This window comes from Aethalodelphis obliquidens, unplaced genomic scaffold (genome assembly GCF_003676395.1).
Source record: "Aethalodelphis obliquidens isolate GAN/ISIS:26980383/991018 unplaced genomic scaffold, ASM367639v1 scaffold22, whole genome shotgun sequence".
In the NCBI taxonomy this organism is placed as follows: domain Eukaryota; kingdom Metazoa; phylum Chordata; class Mammalia; order Artiodactyla; family Delphinidae; genus Aethalodelphis; species Aethalodelphis obliquidens.
The window spans coordinates 9,550,471-9,562,847 of record NW_020837966.1 but is presented as its reverse complement, the minus strand read 5'-3'; the positions used below and the strand labels follow the sequence as shown (position 1 = coordinate 9,562,847).

The window sequence follows — 12,377 nt, the reverse complement described above, 5'->3', positions numbered from 1 at the left end:
CTCTAAAGTACGGTAACTGCCAGGTTGCTTTATCTAATTTATGAAACGGAGGCAAAGGAAATCAACAATAACCATCCATTTACCATGATTAGATTAGCTATTACTGAAACTGCAGAAAGTATATAAACCTTTACTTTGTGTTCACTTGAATTTGGTTATGAAGCTTTGATGGAACTTTCATTTAACCAATGCCTTTGTTTACAACAATAAGCATGTTAAATCTTTTGTGTTCTGAATTTGATATGAGCATTTTAGTACATGCCTCCTGCAAAGGCATGTTAAAGTTACAGATTCTATTCATTTGTGTTCTGTCAAACATCATCAATTCAGTCTAGTTAGGGTCTTGTTTTTCTTCCTGACTTTAAGAAATATATCTTTTTTCTATAAGCCTTCTACTTTTTCAAGAATATAACCAGGCATTAACAAACATGAAACTACTTCTCAGAGCAGCTTCATAAAAATTGATTTTTCAAAATTAAATAAGCATCTGGTGGGCTGAAAATGCTTTATACCTGATATTTAAAAGATATTTTGACTATTGCCAAAAGAAATCAATTTCTTCATGCTGTCTCCCTTGCAGATGCCGTCATATGCTGCTGGGTTGTGTAGAGCACAGGCTCTAGAGGGAGGCAGGTTTGGATTTGCACCTCACCTCTACCACTTACCTGCCTGTGACCTTGGACTTCACCTCTTAGGGAAATCAGTTAACTCTAATCACCCTCTCCTCAGTGTGTAATTGGGTTCATAATAGTACTTATAGTGTTTGTTTTATGTGAGGGGATGCATGTAAAGAACTCAAAAACCTGACTGTTATTATAACTTGTGTTTTTGTGTCTGTGTCCATACTCTACATACATGTTATCGACTTGACTGAAAATTTACTGATTTTAAATCTGGTTATAATAATGGAAATGCTGTTATCCTTTCAGGACTTAATGTTCTAGTATCATGACCATATCTAGAAGTGACATGGAGCATAGTTATCATTTTGGATCTATTCAGAGCCATTGCTTGAAAACAAGTCACTGGGAAGGTGGCTATTTCTTATTGCTGAGATTGGAACCAAATCCATATTCCAAAGTCGTCTTTACTTGAAAAGTGGAACTTTATTTCAGTTCTTTTAAATTGATGTAAAAGCTGAGATAAAGAGTGTTTTAAATACGTGAAATAGAAATACATGGCCTTTCCAATAAGAAGGGCTCCTGTTGACAATTTGCTGTTGGTTTTTCACTGACTTTATCTGTTTCTCATATCTTTTAAGCTTCTCTCTCACTGCCTTGTTCTCTCTACACTTTCCATCTTCATCTCTGTCCTTTATATCCACATTTTTGGGGTAGTGTAGATGGGTTTGGAGAAATCCACACTGTGTCACCCAGCATCCTTTAGACCAGTAATCCATACAGGAGTGATAGGAGTTCAGGCTAGGAGATCTGGTCTTTGATATTGGGTTTCAGCAAATTTACACAGTAATTATGGGGATGGAATTTTTCTCCTCATGTGTACCATCTTCTGTCTGCTTGAATAATGAGTCATAGAAAAATGAAAACTTCTTTAACTATGAAAGTTTCAGCAAGAAAAAAATGTTAGGCTTTTGGTGTTAGTATAATGCAAAATAAGATAGCATTTAAAAAGTCTCTTCTTCAGCATCATATTGACAGTGCCCCTCACTTGAGTCAGGGATTGGGGACTTACTGAGATACACCATCTGGCAGAATACGGAAGGCCAGTCTTGTGCCAACTGAAAAAGCTGCATCAGTTCCAACTCTTGTGTACTTTGCACATTATTGGATGTCTTGCAAAACGTTTATCACTTTTTAATTAGGAAGGACTAAGGGATTTTAGTACCCCAAAGAAAATGTCCACAGCCCAAAGATAGAAAAATTATCCAGTGGATCATAAGGGGCAGTAGGTGTTTCACTTTGAGCTTGCACAGAAACAAGGACAGTTTCATACTAGGATCTTTGTTGGGGGGCATGTATCCTTGGTCTGTCTGAGCAGAACTGGGGACCTGGTCTTTCTATTATTCTGAGAGTTTCCCCAGCTTGTTTCTCTTGCAGCATGGCCAGGCCTTGAAAGCACATGCCAAGAGATCAACTCTGTTCTGCTTCTTGGCCTATCATGTAAACTGTGGCCTGTCATGTTCATTAAAATGAAAATTTGTCGAATGGAATTTGCCTGACTGGCGGAATAGTTTAAATGTCAGATGTTGTTAGGCCTGGATATAAATATTATGTTTCTATTGTTAATTAATTGCTGCGCCTCAGTACCAGTGATCCAAAATCCAATTTAGTCTGCAATAGGCCTGTGGATAAGGGCCAGAGACAATGAATGCAGAGGGAAAAAATGTATTCAGAGTTTCCATTGTATCCGTCAATGTCCTCTTAGAAAAATAGCAAATTTTGGTGTGTCATTACAGTTTAAGAAGGGCAAAACAAGACAGAATTAGGACTCATTGTCTTTTGAAACCTCTCAAATGTTACTTACTGTTGCATCTATTCCACTGCTAGTCCTGAGTCTGTCCCAGCATCAGAATTCCCAAAAGATGCCACTCTGTCCCCTTTCTGGGACTCCCCCCCACCCACTGTTTACATCTCTTGAGTCTGTTGTTTTGTTCCCCGCTCATTTCAGACCTGTAGAACTGAGGTGTCTAGCCCCGTAATCAATTCTCTTTGCAGTGTTCATTTTCCTCTCTTCCACTTACCATCAACCCTTCCTTTCTCTTTCTTTTTGTCCCTTGTTTTGGTCCCCAGGCTCAACAGCCTGTCTGTCAAGTCTGCCACTGTTTGTTAAGATCATTTTGCTTCCAAATTGAGCTGGTAGCTGAATATCACTCGGAATATCGCTGCTAGAACTGTCTGCATTACAAAGAGGAGCAGAAATCTTGCTGCTGGGGCCCAGACCTCAAAACTGTTGTTGCAAAGCCGTGAGCCAGCAGGCGTTTGTGGCTGCCATTCTCAACCAATATTTTGTTGAGTACTTGCTGTGAGCATGGCATCTGACCCGGCCACCTCTCTGGGTTCCAAAGGCAAGTGGATATGCCAGGCGGAGGAGGACTAATTAAGACTTTGGAAGGCAGGACTAATGTGGTCCAATGGTCAGGGGCCCTCATTTAATTCCTGGCATCCTGGTCCCTGCCAACCTCGTTCTGTCCCTGTGATTATGCCAGCTGAGAAGCAGGGAAGGGAAGATGAACTTTGGTTTGCTCTGAGTTTCCCTGTCCAGCAGTGTCTTATCAGTTTAAAAATGAGAGGGAAGGAGGCCAGAGAATCTTCCAGATGGAGAGTTCAGAGGAGGGCACAACCAGACTCCCTCTCAGCAGTGATGTCACTGGTCCAGGAGCCTGCTGCCTGACCCTGTAGTGGAGTGGAGTGGGGGCTGGCAGAACAGTCACCCTTGGCTTAGGGTGGAAGCAGATTCAAACCAGGCACATGCAGGCCACATGGTAGAGGCAGAGCATTTACCCTGAGGACTGGCAGTCTGTTTGGAGGTGGGGCCCTTCATTCTGGACTCCTCTTAAGGGCGAGATCCCCAAGTTACGTAGACAACTGCAGAAACCGAATGGGGAATTGGTGTTCTCCAACCTCTCTGTTTCTTCCTTTAGCATGAATCAGCTGTGTAAGAAAGGTGACCTTAGATAGGCTGGAGGCAGCAGTAACAGCAGTAGCCCTACATCCTTGGATGGATGCACATGTGGACAGCAGTTCCAGGCAGCAGGGGTTTGGTGAGGACACAGTGCACTGACACTTGCCACACCTCGTGGTAGCACAATTTTTTAACTAGATTCCGTGTTCATTGAAAAGTATCCATATGGATACTCCAGGAACAGGGTTTTGCTCAAACAAGAACTGTTTTTTAGACTAAGGCGATCTGAGGTCTATGAAATTCTGGAATGATAACGAATGAGGCTAAACACTGAATATCTGGCTTAACCTTACTTAAAAATTGATTATTTTAATGTTACATCCATACAACCTCAGTTTCTCTCTGAGATGAACCTCTTTGTCTCAAATTCAGGTTATTAGAGTTTGGGGAGGGTTTGTGCTATTGGGAGCAGAACTGTTTGACTTGAAATGTCATCTCATTCTAAGAAAACATACTAGGGCCATGTTAGGGCATCCCTGTGCAAATGTCACGTTCTCTGAGTGTCTCCTCCTAGGATTAGACTAGCCACGGTGCTTCCAGCCCTGTCTTACGGTCAGACAAAGCCACTGACTTCCCCCACAGCCAGGGTGCCAACCTGGCCAGGGTCATGCTCCCCGAGATTTCATGGAATTTGATTTGTCTCTAACTCTCTGCATGTTAAGATGCTAATTATTGGTTGACTGGTATTCTGCTCCTCAGGTGTCACCTAATGATTTTCCAGGGCTCATGCTACTTGGCAAATTTATTTTTCCAATGCCTGGCAAATATTACAGCATTGAACAGGTGTGGTGAGGATGAGTGGTGTTATATTCTGTGTGTGTGTGTGTGTCTCAGGCCACAGAAGTGTAGACTTCTGTAGAGAGATATCTTTTTATCTTAAAAAAGCCTAGAGTACAAATTAAGAAAATGAGAAAGAAAGAACAAAAATAAAAAGCTAATCTCAAGTAAAGAATTTTCAATGTTTTCAACAATAACACAAACATAATATTCCTTTAAGCAAATTTCCTTGGGTGTATGTTGACACTGTCTTAGAGGATGTAGATTCAACAAGGAGCAAGAAGGGTGTAGTCTGAATCACCACACCTATAAGAGGTTCTTTTAAAGACGTACGATGCTTTTGTTTGAAATAAAAATGAGGTGCTGGCCAAAAAAAAAAAAAAAAAAAGATGTGGTCTGTATCTTTGTTGAACTTAGGGTCTATTGGAAAGACTTTCATTTACATTTTGACAATATTGATCAGTTATCCATGTGAATAACAAAACTAAGGAATATTCCGATCTCCTCCCTCAACTCTAAATACATCAGTTTCACAAATTCTGAAAATTACTCTTTAAGAAATACATGCATATAAACTGAAATAAAATTTCTGGGAATACATCTGAGAAGTCTCAGGTTTGGGGGATCTTTTCTGTTGTTTGTTGTGAGGGTTTAAATCAGTCTGCAGATTCTCAAATAATTTCATGTGTTTAAAATATTCATTTATCATCAGGTAGTTTAACCAAGGCTATGTTTTCCAGCTGCCTGGTTTTCACTGATATGTAGAAAAAGGTTTAAGAATCTTTTCTTAGTTGAAAATTGGCTATCATTTGAAAGAATGTTGCAGTAATTCATCTGCAGCAACAGCTCACTGAGCATAGCACAAGAACAGAAATGAGGGCTGAATTTATTCACTGTCTTCTTTCTTGTGTCTTAATTCCTGAGTGAACAGACTTCTTTCCTAGGTATATACATAATTGTTAAAGACTTAAAGGTCAATAACCAATCGCTTAATGTGGCAGTCAAGTCAGGTGAGGGCTGCAGAATGCAGCAGTGGATGCAAATCTCTCAGTTCCAGGCAATGTTGCCTTAAGGAAGGTGCAGTTGGATGGTTCCCAAAGATAGGTTTTAATTGGGGGAAGATAAATCACAGTCAAAGGAGGTTTTTATATTTGAGAAAGATGTTTGTTTAAATTCAGGCCAGTATTTACCTGGAGGCTGGATAATGGAGTGAGGGGCTTGGTGTTGAAAAAGGTTTTCTGGGCAGCTATGCTCTGGAAAACCACTCAGATAAATCAGTGTGTTATTGGCCTGTACTGCTCTGCCTCCATGATTATGTCTTTTGGGAGCAGCTAAAGCCTAAACCTCTTTGGATTCATTTAAACATAATCTGTGTCTTGCAGAAGGTCATATGAAGGTTAGAGAGTCCACCTGCTCTACAACAAAATGGGGATGAGTTAGGCATGAGGGGAACTGGGAAAGGTATAATGCATTGTAGCTGCAGGTGAAAATGTTTTCATGGACAGTAGAAGTTTATGTCTTTGGATTTGGGGGTCAAGGTAAACATGGGAAAGAGAGGACTAGTTTGAGTGGCTATTCTTGACTTTTGTCCAGAGATTAAGTACTTTGGGCACTAGAGTGAGAGTTTTCTGATTCTGACCTGCTCCTACTTCAGATATCTAGCATACATAAATGGACAAATGTTTGGGTGCCAGAGGTATACACAAAGACTGTGGAATCCACTTGTGCAGCTGACTCTTGAATACGGAGGGGGTTAGGGGCGCCGAGCAGTTGAATATTTGTGTATAACTTATCATCAGCCTTCCATATGTGTGTCCATATCCGAGATTCTGCGGATTCAATAACCACGAAGAGTGTAGTACTGTAGTACGTAGTTATTGAAAAAAAATCCATGTATAAGTGGACCAGTGTAGTTCAAACATCCTGTTCAAGGGTCAGCTGTGCTTGTTTATTCAACAAGTATTGACTGAATGACTATTTAGTGCTAGCATAGAGTCTGGGGCTCACAATGCCCGGGCAGGGTGAGTTTGGTTTAAGCAATATAAGCCATAGGTTTTAAAGAGCTTAGACGTTCATTAAGGTCATAAAATATAAACACAGGAGAAGGTAATAATTTAAGACAATAGCATGCATGCCTGTCACAAGGCATTCTACGATTAAGGAGACAACAAAGCTCTGTTTTAAGATCAGTCCCACCACCTGTCCCTTTACCTTTCTGGGAGCGAACCTTCAGTACTGGCTACCCTTTCTCACTCTTCTGCTTTCAGCCTCTTAGTTTCCACTGCTCATCTGCTCATCACCTTGACACGTGCTCAGGTTTTTTCTGTTTACGAACTGTACAAAGAAAGCCTCTTTCAGCCCTTTCTCCTCCAGTTGCTACTCTTTCCTCTCCTTCACACCCAAACGTGTCTAATATTGTCCTTACTCACTGTCTTCATTTTAATGATTTCCACTTCATTTTAATGATTTCCATTTTCCAATCGACTCCAAACTGAATTCTGTCTCAGTCCACAGAACAGTTCCTCGTTCAGTTCCTCAATGACGTTTACATTGTAAAAGGGACAGAGCTGGCGCAAAGCCATTAGCGCGAGAGCCTTAGCGCGAGAGCCATTAGCGCGAGAGCCATTAGCGCGAGAGCCTTAGCGCGAGAGCCATTAGCGCGAGAGCCATTAGCGCGAGAGCCATTAGCGCGCCATTGCCCGCCGGGCGGAGAGTGTGCTGAGAGGAGGCTCGAGGCCTTCTCCCCAGGCCCTTCTGGAACCCGGCCTCGGGACCGGCAGGTGACCTGGGGGGCCCAGGGACAGGACTAGGGCTGTGTCTGCAGAGCTCCAGAGCCCTCTCCTCGGCCGCCCACTGGCGGGGCCCAGGCCTTGAAGTAGCAGCGGACCTCTCCCACGTCCCCACCTCTGTGACCTAATGGCAGTGGTTGCAGTCTTCATGGGTCCCAGACCATGGAGGCCTCAGCAGCTGGAGTATACGGACACTGCCCTGAAGGTAACAGCTTCACCCCAGCCACCATGTTGTGATGAGAGGCACACCCCATGTAGAGGCCACAAGGAGGTGTTACAGCTGATAGCCCTAGCTAATGTCTCAGCTAACCCTCAGCAACTGGCAGGCATTTGAGGGGATGAACCTTCAGATGATTCCAGGCCCCAGCTTTCAAGTCTCCCAGCTGAGGCCTCAGGCACTGTAGCGTACAAAAAAGTCGGCTCACTGCACCCCGTCAAGATTCTTGTTCCATAGAAACCATAAGAGATAATAAATTATTATTATGAAGTCATTAATTGTTAGGTAGTTGGCTTTGTAGCAATATGTAGTCAATGCAAATGCCTATTTTATTATTACTAACTTGTATTTTGCCTAATATTAACTTACTTCCACCAACTTTCTTTTGGTTCATATTTGCTTGGTGTATAGTTTTCTGTACTTGTCCTTTCAAAATCTCTTTCTGTCTTAGATGTGTTTCTTATAAACATCACATGGCAAGGTTTAAAAAAATTCATTTTGAAAAAATTTTATTTTAACAGATGCATTTAATCCACTTACTCTGATTACTGACATATTTGAACTTCTTTTAAATATTTTGTATTTTCTGTTCACTGTGTTTTCCTTTGTTTCTTTCTCCATCCCATTCCAGTCTTCTATAGAAAGAGAATTGGTTGAGTTTTCTATTCTCTAGATTGTTCCCTTCACTGGTTTGGATACTTCAATTCTTCTGGTGATTACTCTTATGTGTTTTAAAATCGTGAAATAGAATATACATACAAAATAATTTTTGAAAATGTATATCTACAGTTTAAAGAAAATAATAAACTGAACATCCAGATACCTGTCCCCAAGCCAAGAAATAGAGCATTACCATATTCCAGAATCCTCTTAGACCATTTCCCCATTACAATCTCCTTCCTCACTCTCAAGGTAAATATAGCCTGAATTCTGTATAAATCATTCATTCCCTTGCTTTTCTTCATAGTTTTTTGCCACTTACATGTAATATTTCAAAACAAGATAGTATTTATTTTTGCCTTTTTGAATATGTTATATGCGGAATAATATATACAGTCTTTTGTGACTTGCTTCTTTTGTTTTACATCATATTTTTGAAAGGCATACGTGTTGATGTGTGTAACTGATTCATTGATTTCTCAACTCTGTGTAATATTCCATTGTAAGAATCTATAAAAATGTGTTTATTCATTGTACTGTTAATACCTGTTTCTGTTTTCAGTATTTCTTGCCATTCTAGCATTGATGCTAGAAACATTCTTGTACATGTCCCTTTGAGCATATATGAAAAGATGTCTTTGGTTATAGAGGAAGAAACGCTAGTTATCTTTAACAAGTTTATCAGTAGCTGTAATGCATATTTTTAACAACTTAATCAGTATCTTTTCCTCCTAAACAATTCATTTCCCCTCCTTTATTCCATATGATTGTGGCCAACCACTCATTTCATCTTATTTGCAAACCCTAAAAATTGGTCATTATTGCTATTGTAGGTTTTCGACAAGCAGGGTTTAGTAATTTTTATCCAATACCCATTATTTATTTATTTATTTATTTATTTATTTATTTATTATTATTATTTTTTCTCAAATTTGCTTTAATTTTTAAACTTTATGTAATAATATACTGTGTTTCAGGAAATGTTAGAAACACATTTTTTTTTTATTGGAGTATAATTGCTTTACAATGGTGTGTTGGTTTCTGCTTTATAACAAAGTGAATCAGTTATACATATACATATGTTCCCATATCTCCTCCCTCTTGTGTCTCCTTCCTTCCCACCCTCCCTATCGCACCCCTCCAGGCGGTCACAAAGCACCGAGCTGATCTCCCTGTGCTATGTGGCTGCTTCCCAGTAGCTATCTACCTTACATTTGGTAGTGTATATATGTCCATTTGAATTTACTAGATTTACTGTCATACTTGCTAATTTATTTGTTCACCGTTGCTTTTTGTTCCTCTTTCCTTCTGGGATCAATTTCTTATTATTCAAGTATATCTTTTAGTATTCCTTTCAGAAAAGTAAACTACTGTGAGCAGGAAATAATATTTTTTTTTTCTGAAAAATGTCCTTATTTCTCTCATTCTTGAATGATAATTAGTTTAGCATGGCTATAGAATTTTCCTTGAATTTTTTTCATTTGGAACTTAGGACATGTCATTCCACTGCTGTCTTGATTTTATTTTTGCTTATGACAAGTTGTTTTGCAAGGAGTCTATTTTTTCTCTCTGGTTGGATTTAAGGCTTTCTTTCTATCTCTGGTGTTCTGCGGTTTCCTTCTGTTGTATCTACCTGTAGATTTGCTTTTATTTACCTTGTTGAGGTCTTGGTATTCTTTTTCAAGAGGATTCATGTCTTTCTTTCTAGAAAATTTGCATTCATTATTTTTTCATATTGGTCCCCTCCCTTTCTTTTGAGCTATATTTTGTTTAGCATTTCTTTGTGTTTGAGATAGAAACGGATACAGCTCAATCTCTATGTTGTCAGACCATAAATCTCTCAGACTTTATAAAATGTAGTATTATACTATTTTATCTAGTCTTCCCCAAATTATGTTTCCCCCAACTCTATTGCAATCCACATAACACAGGGGGAAGGAGAAATTTTGATGGTGTCCCATGGAGGGGCCTTATCTCCTGCATTAATATTCCAAGATTTACATCATAGCCCACAAGTCTGGCCTTGTTCTTTGGTAGTCATGCATCAGCGGTAATGGGTTCTATAGTGGTAGGAGGATGTGAAGGGAAATAGCCCAGTAGGGGCGAAAGCAGTTACTTAGGACATTAAAGGGAAAAAAAAAGAAACATGGGAAAACCATGAAGTAGTTGACCATTCCCAACTACTATACCTTAAGAGATGTTAGGACCTAGCCATGTATGAAAGAAATAGGCATATTCCATTTATTTTTGACCATGGAGTCAACATATGAGTAATGTTGGACTACTATAGAATCAGCCCCTTGAAACCTAAAGTTATTGCTGTTGCTTGGCAACTATAGTTTACCACATCTCCTGTCATATTGACTTGTGTGTGGTCAGCACATTGTACGTTTTGGTTGCAGGGAGCTTAACATGCCTAGATTTGATTTGAAATGCCAAGTTTGGCTTCCTCTGTTTTATGAGTTTCTCACTACCGAGAGAAGGCTACACTCTACCTAGAGGAAGGAGGATTGTATGTGTAAGCTTGCACACATTTACTCATAGGGGCAAGTGGTGAGGTCTGGATTGGGAGGGCCCTGCACGCCATATAAATGGAATAGGCTCCCCCAAGTAAAACTCCCAGGGAAATGGAAACCGAGTGTGCAAGAAAGATGGCGCTAAAAGATGTAAGAAAATAAAATGCTCTGTCAGATCTAGTGTGCTGCATAATGTTTAATTTGATTTTCATCTCTGCACTTTATAAGCTGTTTCATCTCTGCACTCCTCCATTCTGTTGAGGAGTTCACACCCCAAAAGATTTGACTATAGATCTGGCCAGGTTTGTGTGAGTCAATTCTGGGTAGATGTGTGTGCCGTTTTCAGTTTATGACTTCGTCTTTCATTGACCTCTTGTACAGGAGGTATGAGGCATAAAGTTTTATCAGTGGTTTATTTGGCTAGCATCGCATACCATGGCATATGGAAATTCTACTTAGAGACGTGGAGAGAAAACGTTTGCTGTTTTGCTCGCAGATAACTCAGTGCTTTCGTTTTTATCTCTTTGTAGCTTTGAAGCGCAGCAAAGAAGGGAAATCCATTGAGAACAGTCTGTAAAGGTAAGTGTATTTATTACATGGCCTTGACAAACATTGCCTTTACAACATTGATTTTTCTTTTATTCAGAGATTTAAACACTCGGATTAAAGATATAGCTGACAGGACAACTTCCTTAACCACCTACTTGTCTTCCCTCATAGGCAAAAGTGCTGAGCAATAGTTAGCAGAGAGCAGGAGGAAATAAAATGATGTGCTGAGGGTAGCCAAATGCAGTTGTATGCTTGCTGACTTTTGCTTTCTTCTCAGCAGTTAAGACATTCCAATGGAGCTAAATTTACTAAGATTAATGCTAGATGGAAAAAGAATGCACTCGTACCACTTCTGGTCAATAGTTAAATAAAACCAGCTGGCCAAATAAAGCATTTAAGATAAAATTCAAAGTGGCATTTCAATTGCGTTGGATGAAATTTATCATTAAAGTCAGTTGTGCCATTGTGTGGAAGAGCTAGTTTTGTAGAAAGGAGAAAGTTAGTCAGTTTGGTGTAGCTAATTGCATTCCACCCAGTCGATTTGGACGCTAAGTGAGTTAAGGAAATGAACTTCCAAGTTTGAAGCAATGGGGAAAGTACCTACTCAGCCTCCTGTGAAACATTACAATCGAGCTGCTTTTTACATGGAAAAATGTAATTGTTTTCTCTTTCCTAGGTATATTTATAAGCATACATCTGTACAGCATTGTTCTTTGAGCCATTGTTTAATTTCTGTTCTGCATGAAGTATTTTAATTTAAAGATTTCATTCTGGGGAATTATAGGGCTGCAGTTTCATCAAAAGTCTTTGGTGGCCAGGGTGAAATATGCCATAATTTTACATTTCTTTTCATCATCAATTATGTTTTTGACAATTTTAGGGTTTTTTTTTCTGTCATTTTTATTCCAGGAATCATGACCGTGACCACTTTAGTTAAAGTTGGAAGAGCCATTTTGATTTACTTTATATTTTAAGTTATTCCTAACTTTATGACAAATCTACTTCTGGAGCTGAATTTTTAATGTTTATTTTGAGGGTGAAAAGGAATTTTACAGGGAAATTGGAGAAAGCCCCTTTTGAATAATCAGAACATGAGCTATAAAAATATTGTTTTGAGGATTTGCTTTGGGATGATTAAACTCTGGTGCATGAAAGCTGGTTGGCTTGGAATTTTTCTGTAATGGGCACTAGTGACGAAAAAAATATCTTAAGAAGTAGATAATTCTT

At 39.5% G+C, this 12,377-nt stretch overlaps 1 protein-coding gene across 4 annotated transcripts in view; it reads left to right on the top strand.

The window, feature by feature from the left end:
* Nucleotides 1-12,377, top strand: part of FHIT (fragile histidine triad diadenosine triphosphatase) — a 1,436,343-nt gene that overhangs the window by 25,752 nt on the left and 1,398,214 nt on the right. For all 4 annotated transcript variants that reach the window (XM_027121278.1, XM_027121279.1, XM_027121276.1 and 1 more), the window contains exon 2: nt 11,132-11,180. The gene's annotated coding sequence lies outside the window, so the exon portion shown is untranslated. The remainder of the gene's footprint in view (nt 1-11,131; nt 11,181-12,377) is intronic.